Source organism: Denticeps clupeoides, chromosome 2, assembly GCF_900700375.1.
Source record: "Denticeps clupeoides chromosome 2, fDenClu1.1, whole genome shotgun sequence".
Classification (NCBI taxonomy): domain Eukaryota; kingdom Metazoa; phylum Chordata; class Actinopteri; order Clupeiformes; family Denticipitidae; genus Denticeps; species Denticeps clupeoides.
Genome location: NC_041708.1, coordinates 36,479,483 through 36,494,690, shown reverse-complemented (window position 1 = coordinate 36,494,690; position 15,208 = coordinate 36,479,483).

Genomic DNA, 15,208 nt, shown 5'->3' with positions numbered 1-15,208 from the left:
TGGGCAGCGAGCGCAGAAGATGCGACCCCCACGATCTTCGGCATGTCGAGCCAAGAACTCTGCGCTTTGCTGGCAAGGCTCCCCGTGGACTGGGACGACACGGACGACGACGAGAGCACGGGAGACTAGAGTTTGGCTCCGCCCATCGCGCCAGTCTGCGATCGTCGCAAGGTCCGTGGGGACCCACGTCACTTCCAGGGGGGTGAGAAGCAGCAATAACGGCGGCGTTCCTCCAGCGAGGAGGTGGGCAGCCTCCAGCCCGAATGGCCAGAGTACTGCCCATGGGAGCTTATCGCGCCATGGGTCCAGGATGTCCGCAGGGTGGACGACCCTTGGAGTCACCGGTGGGAGGACACGGATGACGAAAGCGATGATGACGTGGATTTTCGGTGGGCGGTCGTTGCCGGGATGGCTCCGCCCAGCGTGCGCGTCCGAGATCATCGCGGCGTCCGTGATGACCCATGTGACTTCCGGGGGTACGAGGTGGACACGGACGACGACCAGGATGACGCCGTTTGGGCAGTCGGTGCCGGGATGGCTCCGCCCATCGCGCCCATCCAGGATCGTCACGAGGTCCGTGGAGACCCACGTCCCTCCCAGCAGTGTGAGGAAAGCTGGTGGAAGAGGGCGACGGGAGGTCGCCAGCCAGCAACTGCGCTGCCGGGACTGCCTCGCAGGGAATCCTCCATTCCTGCTCCAGTCGCCGACCCGCCTTCCCTCTGCCCGGACGTTCCCCAGCGAAATGGCAGCGCAGCACCAGCGCCCACACCTGCTGGAGAAGACGTCCACCCCCCTCCACACCACACACCTACCACCATCCAGCGACGTGCCCAGCCCCGTGTGGGACAGCCCAATTGTCCCGGGACCCTTCAGTGGGGCAGCAGACACTGATAAGACCACCACCATCCTCTCGTGTCTGCTTGGGTCAGCATGGGGCTGGAGCGCAGCCCTCTGGCAGCAGGGAGAGACAGACAGCAGTTTTCGGGACTTCCAGCAGAGACTGAGGGCGGAGTTTGATCGGCCAGAGCCTGAGCCAGGGATCGAACTCTGCCCCTCCACCACATCCAGTACCAGTCAGGATCCGGGGCAAGAAGACCAAGCACTGGCGGGTGGCGAGAAGGTCGCGCCTCCCGAGATCCTGGCTGTGCCCCCTGAGGAGGTCCCGGAGTGCTCAGAGAGGGAACTAGACGACCCTCTCTTCTGTCTGTCTCTGTCTGTGTGTGTGTGCGTGGCATATGTGTCCGTATGTCGCCCCCACTTCCCCTCTTTGTGTCCACCAGATGGCGACCCAGCCGCGGAGCCGAACCCCAGGGGGAGGTTCCTGACCCGAATGTGCTGGTCCAAGGTGAGGTGGACAAGCCCCAAGGTACCCCTAAGTCCAGCCGGGGGGGGTGCTCCCCCAAAGAATTTTTTGGGGGGGTGCAGTTCGGGTTGGGGACTCCTCCTGAGGGGAGGGTAGGTGGGGAAGCGATGGAGCTGGGTCCTCCGGTAGCCAGTGAGGAGGGCGGGCCAGGCATGGGCCTGCGTCTGCCTCCAGAGGGGTGGAGCGCCATAGAGCCCCCGGGTAGGCATGAGGACCCAGCTGGGACAGGCAGGAAGAGGGCCTGCTTGTCCCAACGGACGCAGAAGGGGCTAGCCGGATGGTCTGGCAATGCCCCCCCCTTGGCACCAGGGCCGGGCAGCGAGAGGGGCTGCATAGTCCCAGAAGGCACCAGCCTGGGGTGCCTGGAACAGTCGCCGGAGGCTCTGGGACAATCTCCCTGCGCGGTGCAGGGGGTGACACAAGACGTGTCAGAGGGGACATGTGGAGACAGGGCCCACACGTACCCAGATGGATCGGCCCTGATTATTGTGTGCAGGTACGGGAGTCCGGGGCCGCCAAGCGGGACCACGCCGGGGAGCCAGGCCGAGGGTCCGGGGCCGCCATGCGGGACCACGCCGGGGAGCCAGGCCGAGGGTCCGGGGCCGCCAAGCGGGACCACGCCGGGGAGCCAGGCCGAGGGTCCGGGGCCGCCAAGCGGGACCACGCCGGGGAGCCAGGCCGAGGGTCCGGGGCCGCCAAGCGGGACCACGCGGGGAGCCAGCCGAGGGTCCGGGGCCGCCAAGCGGGACCACGCCGGGGAGCCAGCCCGAGGGTCCGGGGCCGCCAAGCGGGACCACGCCGGGGAGCCAGCCCGAGGGTCCGGGGCCGCCACGCCTGACCACGCCGGGGAGCCAGCCCGAGGGACCGGGGCCGCCACGCCTGACCACGCCGGGGAGCCAGCCCGAGGGACCGGGGCCGCCACGCCTGACCACGCCGGGGAGCCAGCCCGAGGGACCGGGGCCGCCACGCCTGACCACGCCGGGGAGCCAGCCCGAGGGACCGGGGCCGCCACGCCTGACCACGCCGGGGAGCCAGCCCGAGGGACCGGGTCCTCCAAGGGGAGGATACAGCAGGGCAGGAGCCCTGTGGTTGCCGCCGTCCGCCCCGCCGCCTCCACTGATGGTACTGTTGGGGCTCCGAGGACGTAGCCCTTGGAGGGGGGGCTCTGTCAGGATTGCCTGCAGCTGGGCTCCACACCGGAACTCAATCCTGACGCCCCATAAATGCCGGAAGTTTCCGCCCGTTCGGGGTCGCTGGCATTTTCGTGAACTTCAGTTGGTAACCCTGTTTGTAATTTGAGTTCTGGCAATCGCCACACGCCTACGGGTTAGTTTTAGTTTATCTGTATTTAAGTTAAATCGTTTTCGGCCACCGCGCCATTGTTTATTTGTATTTCTTTGTTTGTTAATAAAAACCCCTTCCCAGTATGTCAAACCTCTGCGCTTCCTTCCCTCGTAAGTCCGTAGTCGTGACACCAAGCAGTGACTATCTGTGTTAATTGTTTTAATCAAATAATGTGCTTAGTGTTTGCTTTGAACTTTTCTAACTTTTCTACTGCAGCAGGTTCACTTCTTCATCCCAGGATATTGGAGGACAGGGCAGTTCCTGTTATTGAGAGAATCCAGAAACTTCAAAGGTGTTGCAGTCTGTTGAGGAGGAACTGCTGCATGCCACACTATCTGGTGCTTGTAATGTTATCTGACTATAATATAACACTGTTTATGGTATGGACTGAGAGGCTGTATTGTGCAACATGTACTCAAATAAAAGAAGCTGAGCAGAAGGGCTGAGCAGAGAAAGAGAGAATTGTGCAGGAGACTCTCTGATAAAGAAGGAGCTCACTTTGTTTGTGTGATCATTCGATTAATAATATAACCAAACATAATATAACCCAATCACTTAACTTTCTACTTTCTAACAATATGTAGTTCCAGCTCAAATTCATTTTTGTTCCAATCCCACTTCTCTCTCCTGACAGAATTCTGGTTTTCACCAGTCTTATTATTATACAGGTAATTCCTCCAAAAGATAGAGGTAAATAAAATGTTTTTTTCACCAACCATTCAATATCAGTTAAACCCACATACACTATGACCAATCATCTCACCTAGACTGTCTTAGATAGACCATTGGGGTCCTTGTTGCTCTTGAGATGTACCCAGGCATCTACCATAACCACTCAGTTCCATCCAGGTGAGTTTATTTCTCAGAGCAACTCTAGATCCTGGTTCTTGACAATCAGCTGCTGCCGAGACGTACCAGCATGAAATGTACCAGAGGGCCACCACAGCCACCAACACCATAACTGTTTTCTAGAGGGATCTTCAGCTGGACCAGGTTCGTCAGAATGGACCATGTACACTGTGGACCATATTTGGACTGTCTGTCCTACTCTGCATCATGCAGTTACCTTAAACATGAACAGATCCTTTTCCTAATGCACAATTTTTTACTATTTTAATACCAACGTTATCTTTCTACCTATTGCACTGCTGTCTTGACCAAATTAATGCCAACCCTGCTCTGACACCGAATGCACCCTCACGCTATCCTGGAATGAGGTCCGTCTCGGACCCACTCTTTCCCGAGGTCTCTCAAGTTTTTTTTCTCCAGAACTTTTTGGTGGAGTTTATCCTTGTGTGCCAAAAATGACAAGTGTTATATACAACACTGCAATAATTCATATTGTCCTACATGTACAGCCTTCACTTATTAATTCTCTACACACCACTTGGATGTGGATGGGACATCTCACCTGAAGCCATGTGACATCATGAGACTCCAAATAATGTTCTACCACGACAATTCCTGGGTGTATTTAAGACTGACTGAGGCCTGACTAGGGTGATCCGGTGCTGACCTGAAGAGTCGTGGTTCCTCTCACGCTTGCTTGTTTTCTTCAGGGATGTTGTTCTTGACGCAGTCATCCATGTTTTGCCTGGAGTCTGGTCATGAAGTATAATGTCGACTTGGTCAAAAAAGTCTTTGACAAAATATGTTCGTCACCTTGTTTGTGGATTCGTGGAACCTTCAGAAATGGACCCGCAATCAGAAGGTTGCCGGTTCGAATCCCTGAAGCGCCAATGTGCCACTGAGGTGCCACTGAGCAAAGCACCGTCCCTACACACTGCTCCCCGGGCGCCTCATCAAGGGTGATCCCCCGTACATCCCCCGTCCTGTTTCCCTCCCCTGTTGCGAATTACGTACTTTTTATGTTGAGTAGAGTCTATGTGCTCATGTTGCTGAGGTGTTTTTTTTCCCTCAACGTACTCAGTCTGGGGGTTGTTTTTTTTTACTCCTCCTATACTTCCCCCCCCCTCTATCTTTCCTCCTGATTTGTCCACCCTTCTGAATGTACTGAATAGTTTTTATGTAAGGTCAGGTTGATGGCCAGACTTTTCAGTAGAACTTGTACTTTTGACATGGTAGATATAGCAATAAACAGTGCTTGTGTGGAGGGGACACAAAAATGACCACTTCATGAAGCAGAACACCATCTCCAAACAAGTATTAGAATAAACAGTAACAGATGTCTGGTTCCTCAGACCCCCATCTGTGTATTTAGTAAAGAGGACCTGTAGTTGTAAATAGTGCATGCAGTCCATTTCAGTCCATTTCAGCATTTATTTTGCTATTAAAAGAGAACGATCATAAAGAGACACAGGCTGGTCAACCTCTGATGGACAACGGTCCCAAAGACATTTCTTTCTCCCATCCAGAATCTGAAAGCAAGGAAGAGGAACAGGATTAAAATGTATAATCAGCACAAACAGCTAAAGGCCTAAAAATGGACGCCATGTCCACATACCTGAGACAGAGGTCAGATCTCTTGCTTTCCTGGACCCACAAGTATGAAAATTCTGCAACAGGATTAAGTAAATAAAGATATATAAAAATAAAATCACAATGTAAACACATATTACACATGTATCTATCTAGACACATGTTACTGTAGGACATATATGTTAATGAGCCCCCCCATTATTTCAACATCTGTACCTACCACCATACTTATTGATGGTTCTTTATTTTGACCAAGTCATCTTATTGGTTCTGCAGAGGAGACAGACAGATGCAGGATTAATTTGTTAATAGTCAGTGTTGATATTATACTAAATCTAAAGAAAAATTTAATATAAAAAGGCTCCATTAAATCTAAATGTGTTCCAGTTAGACCAGATCTTTGTTGGTCTCTACTGATGAGGATATAATACTTGGTTTAATAATATTGCCTTATTCATAATTTATTAAGAGACACACTGGGTCTACGGGAACAATAGTTACAGGCAGGATAAGAGTAGACGGAGTGCAGAAACACCACCAGATGTCAGAGCGATCAACTTTCGTTTATCAGCTTATGTCCAGCTTCGTACGTCAACAAGGTCAAAAGTAAGATACAGCTGTCTTTGAACTGTTCCATGACTAAAGGTCAGACAATACATTTTCCCTCACAAACCCCCCCGGATCATTAATCGTCATTTTTTCCATGGCTACATAAATCACGCTGGATTGTTAATACAGCATCCTTCTTCAAAGTGCTCCAATGATCAAAGTACAGAGAAAATTTAGATGTGCATTCTATGTATCTAACAGCCATTTACATTTATTTGTGTTGAATTTTAGGAATTAAACATTAAAAGTACTTACTGTTGTTGGTGAAAAAGTGTCTTTTCTCTTTAAATAACATTTTCCGAAGCAATGTAGACATAGAGCTTCACATCCCTGCAATAGTTTTTATGCTAAGAGTCTTTCAATCATAAACATAGATGCCTACAGACCCAGCTGTTCAAAGCTCTGGGTTCAGCAATTCTCAAGATGCAGCCATGTAAAAAACACACATCGGTAAGTAAGTGGCACCTCGGGATTCAAACCGACAACCTTCTGATTACAGTTTCAAGTCTATCAAGGGATAACACTTTGGCCAGTATCTTGCTATCTACATGAATTAAACTAATTGGTCTGTAATTAGCGGTATCTGTGAGGTCCCTGCCTTTATTAGGTATCAATGAAAAAAGTGCATTGCACCAGTGGCATTGCACCAGACTGAAAAGCCTCTTTATATACATTGGTTAAAATTTGAATAATTATGTCTATGTAATCTTTATAATATTCATCTTGGAAACCATCCAGTCCAGGTGATTTTCCTGTTTTCAGAGATTGTATGGCCTTTCTCACCTCTTCTTGAGACACTGGCCTATCAAGAATTGCTATCTGTTCAGGTCATAGAGTTGGAAGAGTTATATTCATAAAGAACTTCTGTATTAAAGATTTATTTGGTACACCCATTGATCTGTACAAATTCTCATAAAAATGCAGGATGTTTCCAATAAGCTTCCTGTTCTTATTGCAGGAATTAAATGAGCAGAACTTTGTTCTTTTACCTGCCTGGCCAAGAGTCTACCATTTACCAACTCATAAAATGTCTTTTTAAGTCTAAACAGAGCATATTCAGCTTTCTTATTAAATATTTCATGTATTTTAAATGTACATTTGCAAATATGATTGAATATATCATCAGAATAATGTTTTCTCCAGCTCCATTTATTTCCATTTAGTTAAATTCTGCTTCCAATTTTTTAATAACATGGGCTTGTTCGTTTTCCTTTTCGAAGAATGTGCAATCATTTTGCCCCTAATATATTCCTTTGATGCCACCCAGACTACTCCCAGATTAATCTCAAAGAATGATGATAGATCCTGTGCCAGATCATTTTTAAATATTTTGTCTTTTAATAGAGAAGCATTCATTCCCCATCTTCCTCTCCTAGATCTGTCTGAGTCTATATGTACACAGATTTCGACCGGTGCATGGTCTGACAAGTCCATTGAATTTATACTGCTATCCACAACTGCATTAAGCAGATTTTGAGAAATCAAAACTAAGTCTATTTGTTAAAAAGTATATTCTCTTTTCTGTGGGTTGACCCGTCGTCATATGTCGATCAAACCATTCTTTCATAAACATATTAATGGCGGACCTATCCTTGGGTGTAACTATCACCCGACCTTCAGTGTGTCTACTTTTATCAAGTATGCCATCTAGTACCTGGTTAAAATCTCCGGCCAGAACTATTAACCTTGTGGAAAAAGGTAGGATCCTTTTTGTTGGGGGCGTAAATATTACAAAATGTCAGAGCCATACCATTTACAGTAGTTTCAAGACAGATAATTCTACCATTTGCATCTTTGTTTTCCTTTATCACTGACAACTTCAGTTTTTTTATCTACCAAAACTAGAACTCAGTTCTTCTTACTGGAGAAGGAGCTATGAAAGACTTTCCCTACTCAGTCTCTTTTGAATTTTTGTGCCTCGGCATCCTTTAAGTGTGTTTCTTGAATAATTGTGTCAAGGGTGGGCTGGACATGGCATGAAGAAGGACGCATTCGCACAATTTCACGCGACAGGGGTTTAATACAGACGACACACGAGACAGGGGAACATTAACACGCACAATGACCCGACGACGAACAGACACGAACAGGATAGTTTTATACAATTATATAAATATACACCAGGTGAACACGATCATGGAACATTGCACAAGACGAACATGAAACTCCGGTCCGGACTCCGGATCCAGAGTCACCCCTGCCGGTCCGGATCATGACAAATTGCTATGTCAGCCTGCCTGTGTTTAAAGCACCTTTTTCCTTTTCCTTTTTCATTTTTGAGTTAACAAAACTGATCAAACTGGTCAACAAGAACAGCCCCTTTATAACGGGAAAAAAAAGTTAACACAAAATATATGAATAAAATGCCTTCTCATAATTGGAGGCTTGTTTACCTTAAAGTCGTTCAGAATTTGCAAAAGAAAAACAAAAAACTACAAAAACAAAGCAATAAAATAAATAAATATATCAATAAATAAATAAATAAGAAAAATAAAATAAGGTGTTTTTCGGCCTGTGAAATGTCCTACTGACGCAGTGTCCATTACCTGCATACATCTCTCACATTCTGCTTTCGTTTATTCAACGTCATCATCCCCTCGCTCCCCGTCTGAATCGCCTCCTGCGGTGCTGTCCGTCTCCGTCATTTCTTGCTTGATTAACTTCACTGCGTCTGCCGCGTCTTGAAACCTTTTGCTCCGCCCATTTCAGGTGAACGATAGTGTAGCTGGGAATGCGAGCGTGAATCTCGCACAGTAGCCGCCAAGAAGTAGTTGCTTGGCAGTTGCGAATGATTTTCTTCTCAGCTAGTTCTTTAGACAAGTCCGGGAATAGGGAAAGGTTACATCCACTCCACACAGCTCCCCCGTTCTCCCTCGCAGCTCTCAGGACTTTTCTTTTGCAGTGGTACGCAGGAATCATTATTAATCTCCTGGGTCGCTCATCCTGCAGGCAAAATCCAGGCCCTTTCAATTTCGAACTCACTGCCGATATCCATTCCCAGGCCCTCTGATAATATTTTAGCAATGCACGCCCTGACGTCATTCCCTTCTCTGCCCTCTTTCAGACCAAGCAGTCTCATGTTATGGCGGCGGCTTGTATTTTCCAGATGTTACACACGTTGCCACAAGACCTCCATACCTTGTTGTTCGCTGTTGTTTACCACTCGCTGTGGGGTTGGAGTTGTCCACATCAGATATCCTGCTTTCCGCCTCAGTTAGCTGAGTTTTTCAGTTCAGCTGCAGTTTCTTTAATCGTTGAAACGTCCATGGCGACTCATTTTACAAACTTCCGCGAATAGATTTTCCAGACGTATCTTCTGTTCACGTTGTTCTGGACTAGTCCATGGCGGCCTTGAGCGTGTGGTCTTAAAATATTTTGAGGATGAAGACGAAGACATGGGAGCAATATGTTCTCAAAATCGGAAACTGAAATATCACAGCATATTATTACGTAGTTTTTGGGAAGAAGAAAGCTGAAAAATTAACGAATGAATGAAAAATAAATGATGAGGCTTCTGGACGACCTCTAGTGTGAGACCATCTTGTTCGGCGATCCCACGTGACTCCCTGCAGTGGTCCTGAAAAAAAGACCAATGTGCACATATTGACTCTTTGCATAAATGGGTGTAATTGTCAATAAAAGCTGTAAGATGGGAAATCATAGGTCCATGACGTTCTGCAGCTTTGTCTTACGTAGAGGTTAATCGACTCTGTTCTCTATATCTTTGTTACATGGCCTTCCCCAGAGCAAGAGGTGTAAATGCCAGCCATTTGTCTGGGATCCCCCGCTTTGTCTTTGTCGGTCCCAGACACAAGACACCAAGGGCGTGACAGGGCAGAAACAACAGATTCTGATTGGTCTGTGGCAACTTCCTGGGAGTCAAATGTATCAAAGAATTTTCTCTTGTGGACCCTGGGCACTTCCAATTTCCTTTTCATCGGGAACTGAGGGATCAGGGTGGTAGTAGCCTAGTGGGTAACACACTCGCCTATGAACCAGAAGACCCGGGTTCGAATCCCACTTACTACCATTGTGTCCCTGAGCAAGACACTTAACCCTGAGTTGCTCCAGGGAGACTGTCCCTGTAACTACTGATTGTAAGTCGCTCTGGATAAGGGCGTCTGATAAATGCTGTAAATGTAAATGTAAATGTAATCTTCCCATCAGATTCTGAGCCTTTTCTCTGTACGTTTTGTAATCCTGGATCAGGTGATCTCTCTGAAGCTTGGTCCAAGGCTTTTTCTCTCGCTTTATCTATCTTTTTCTCCTTTATTTTGGGTTTTTCTTTAACTTTGGTACCTTTCTACATACAATATTTACATGTAACTGCAATAGTAATCTACTGGTGATAATAAATTAGAAGCTGTTCATCCTTTTAACCACTATTGTGCCATGCCTCTTTCTGCCAGGTAACATCAGCTTGGAGTGCTTTTAATACAGTGCTTTATGTAGAGAAAGTTTTTCTCCTTTTTACAAAGCCTTTGAAACTTATAAAATGGGGTAGTAGTAGCCTAGTGGGTAACACACTCGCCTATGAACCAGAAGACCCAGGTTCAAATCCCACTTACTACCATTGTGTCTCTGAGTAAGACACTTAACCCTGAGTGTCTCCAGGGGGGAACTGTAACTACTGATTGTAAGTCGCTCTGGAAAAGGGCGTCTGATAAATGCTGCAAATGTAAAATGCTAGTAATTATACTTCAATAGACCACAGAAACAGCTGACAAAAAGATCTATTATGCTTACCTGAATAAGACTCATTCTGAAAACAGAGAGATTTGTGGGTTGCAGAAAAACTTGAGTGACACACAACCTTTCGAGAATTTACTTACAAAAAGACAGCTGAATCATTCATAGAAAAACCCAGTGTAATTAATAAGTAATTCAGCAGAGTTAACTACTTGCTCACCAAATTTGTCAATCATCAGTTTATTACTCAAAATAATGCTACTGCATATGTAACTGCTAATGGGCAGGTCAAAGCAGAACATCACAAAACAGAAGAGACGTGCAAACAGAAACAACTCAACAAGACACAACAATGTGCAGTGCAAATGACAATGGCTACACTGAGGGTGTTGTATTCCAGTAACAAATAATAGTTATTTAAAGCATTTGGAAGATGCTTCCTTTGGATGGCTTTATTGTAAGCGGTGGTTCTAATCTTAGTACTTTTTTTTTCTTCTTCATAAAAAAGTTGTTGGAATGCTGAAGAAGTATTGAGACTAATTTTGGCCAATGAATGGAGAAGGAATGTTCTCAATAGTACTTCTTTAACAATGTTGCATATTTAAGAACACAAAAACTTTGATGGATGGAGATTATTCAATATGATCAAAACCAATAGCAGTACGTTAATTACAGAAATTAATGAGACAAAGAGACAAAAAAACAAAGCTGTACTGAAAGACAAACGACAGCCCAAGCTCACAAAGTTGATGAAATTTGCAGCCAAAGTTTAAAAAATATTGCGCACCCAAAAAGCCACAGAAAAAAATGAGATTCCTAAAAGTGAAGAGCTCCGCAGAGAGCTGGAAGGCAAAAGATGCCTCCAAGAGGAAAATACTCTGCTGCACAGGGAGCTTAAGGATTTTAGACTGGAAGTTCAGGTCGATCTTACAGACCAATTAAAGAAAGAGCAACAGCAAAGAGAATGGCTTGAACATGAGCTCCAAAATGAAAGACAGGCAAATACCAAAATGCGAGAGCAAGAAGCCAAAAGACAACAAGATATTACTCTGCTGCACAAGAAGCTTGAGAATTGTAGGCATAGACTGGAGGAACAGCAGGACTATGCTGCTAGTCTTACAGGCCTTAATGAGCAGTATCAAAAAAAATTGGCCAAACTAGAAAAGCTCAATCACAATCTTAAGGACCAATTAAAGGAAGAACTACAGATAAGAAAAAAGATTGAACATGAGCTCCAAAATGAAAGACAGGCAAATACCCAAAACCAAGAGAAAGAAGCCAATAGGTGCCTTGAGGAAGAAATTACTCTGCTGCACAAGAAGCTTGAGAATTGTAGGCATAGACTGGAGGAACAGCAGGACTATGCTGCTAGTCTTACAGGCCTTAATGAGCAGTATCAAAAAAAAATGGCCAAACTAGAAAAGCTCAATCACAATCTTAAGGACCAATTAAAGGAAGAACTACAGATAAGAAAAAAGATTGAACATGAGCTCCAAAATGAAAGACAGGCAAATGCCCAAAAGCAAGAGAAAGAAGCCAATAGGTGCCTTGAGGAAGAAATTACTCGGCTGCACAAGACGCTTGAGGATTCTAGGCATAGACTGGAGGAACAGCAGGAATATACTGCTCGTTTTAAAAAGGGCCTTGATGAGCAGTATCAAAAAAAACTGGTGGACCATGAACTCACATTGGCCAAACTAGAAAAGCTCAATCACAATCTTAAGGACCAATTAAAGGAAGAAAAACAGATAAGAAAAAACATTGAATATGAGCTCCAAAATGAAAGACAGGTAAATACCCAAAAGCAAGAGAAAGAAGCCAATAGGTGCCTTGAGGAAGAAATTACTCGGCTGCAAACTGAGCTTGAGGATTGTAGGCATAGACTGGAGGAACAGCAGGACTATACTGTTCGTATTAAAAAGGGCCTTGATGAGCAGTATCAAAAAAAACTGGTGGACCATGAACTCACATTGGCCAAACTAGAAAAGCTCAATCACAATCTTAAGGACCAATTAAAGGAAGAGCAACAGCTAAGAGAAGCGCTTGAACATGAGCTTCAAAATGAAAGACAGGCAAATACCCAAATGATGGAGGGAGAGCTGGAAGCCAAAACGTGCCTCAAAAAAAGAATTACTCTGCTGCACAAAGAGCATGAGGACTTAAGGGATTTTAGACTGGAGGAACAGCAGGCACGCCAACAAGATATTACTCTGCTACATACTGAGCTTGAGGATTGTAGGCATAGACTGGAGGAAGAGCAGGCCCGTACTGCTAGTCTAACAGACCTTAATGAGCAGTATAAAGAAAAACTGGTGGAGAATGAATTCATATTGGACAAACTAGAAAAGATCAATCACAATCTTAAGGACCAATTAAAGGTAGAACATTTGATGACAGAATGGCTCCAAAAAGAAAGACAGGCAAATACCCAAAACCAAGAGAAAGAAGCCAATAGGTGCCATGAGGAAGAAAATACTCGGTGGCACAAGGAGCTTAAGGATTTGAAGCATAGACTGGAGGAACAGCAGGACTTCACTGCCTATAGTACGGGAACATCCTCCGGTGGATTGGATGACCCTTCAGAGGTCTCACCCTGATCTAAGTGTGGTGCGCCAGCGGAAAACTAAAGCCACGGTACGTTCACCGCAGAGTACACAGTCCCTTTCAGCAGTGGGCCGGAAGCTACTTAGAGAATGGGAACAGCTGAAATTGTTTGATGGGATCTTGGTACGGGAGAGTCAAGGCCCTGTGACTGGACAGACATTGGCACCAGTGGTGCCAGTCACAAAAATACGGGGAATCTGGGAATCCTATCATGGCACCTTTGGCCATGCTTGAGGTCAGAGAATGGTGCAAGCACTCAGGGGCACCCAATGGGGGGGGCGCTCCAGGAGTAAAAAGAGGCCTGTGTCTGTGGTAAAGAGATGCCTAAGGCCATATCAACTGGTAGTCCAGCGTATCTCCCATACAGAACGTAAAAAGGTGTGAGGCCTGTTGAACTATGTGGGGTATTATTATAGGCTTGCAACAGGTAAAGCAATTGATCGGCCCAAAGTGTCTGGCCCTCCAAAGTATTCAATGGCCTCAGGAGGGTCTGATTAAACCGCTCACAAGCTTCATTACCTTGAGGATGATAGGGTGGCTGGGGAGAGGGCTGTCTGGGATTCCCGGACCCAGATAAGTGGAGGAAGACGACGACGGCGTCTTGTGAGTGGAACGAGTGACTTCCACTCCTTATATTTGCTGTGCGTGAAACACCTCAGGAATCGCTACGCTTCAGCCCTGCTGGACTCATCTTTGTTCATACAGTTTGTGGTCCATTAAAGTTGTTGCGGGAGAACTCTGCTTCTCCATCCAATGTTCTGGACTGTGTAAGTTCTTTTCGTGAGCGCCTGCACAATGTTTGTGCTCTTGCTCAGAAGACGTTGTCATCTGCTCAGATAAAAATTAATGTTTGCTTTGGTTTGCTTTGACTGTAAATCTGTGCACCGGTCTTTCAAAGTATGTTACAAAGTGTTAGTACTTTTGCCTTTAGTGGGATCTGCTTTGCAGGTGAAATTCGTGGGACCTTACGTGGTCATGTCACACTAATATGTTGAAATCCTACATCGCCAGGCAGAGTTGGGAGAGTGTCTTATGTAAGTGACAAAAGCAGAACTGAACAAAAAGTTAGATAAGAGCAGGACAGAACAGAACATCGCAAAACAACACTTGTAAGTGACAAAAGCAGAACTGAACAAAAAGTTAGATAAGAGCAGGACAGAACAGAACATCGCAAAACATCGCAGTAACACTTAATAGTTGTTCCATTGGAGAGCTTTATTTTAAGCGGTGGTTTTAATGTTAGAACCCTTCCAGGCATGTTCATTGATTTAGTTTTAGAAAAAAGAAGGACAGAAAGTGAAGTGATTGTGAAACACTACAGTATAGCACAACACGGTGAAATGGGGTGGTAGTAGCCTAGTGGGTAACACACTCGCCTATGAACCAGAAGACCCGGGTTCGAATCCCACTTACTACCATCGCCGCCAGGTCATTGCGTGTTGATGTTCCCTTGTCTTGTGCAGTTTGTATTAAACCCCTGTCGTGTGAAATCGTGCGTATGAGTCCTCCTTCATCGCCATGTCCCGCCCAACGCGACAACTGCTGTTAATCAGCATAACAAGAACAAGTGTTGTACAGAAGCTCAGTCCCCACAAGCTTCTACAGGTGAGCTGTGGAATCCACCTTAACGGGGAACATCACATCCTGGTACGGCGGCTGCACTGCATGAGACAATGAGGCCCAGCAGAGAGTGGTGAAGACGGTACGGAAGATCAAGGACATTTACACCATACGCTGTATCAGAAAGACCTGTCTTGTCAGAAAGATCTGATGGACGAAAAGCTGTTAGAGCTCCTGGAACGTGGCCTATCACCACCACAGCTAATAAGGTGCTATGTGATTTATTACATAAATGGAACAGATTAAGCTGCCACCCATCTGCTTATCCAGGTGTCCTCTCATATGGGGGACATGCAAACATCATAACAGGGGGGCAACCTCCTTCATACTGGACATTTGACTCCAAAAAAGTAGCCACAGAGCTATCAGATTATCCTTTGATGTTCCTGAATGGTCCAAAGAGAACTCCTAATACTGGAATCCAGTGGTCATCCACCCCCAACAAGACTCTCCTCTCTCTGCACTTCAGGCAGTCATGGACCTGGAATCTACAATCTTACAATCCCACAGTCCAGGTTCAGTAGACGTCAGCAGATGTTC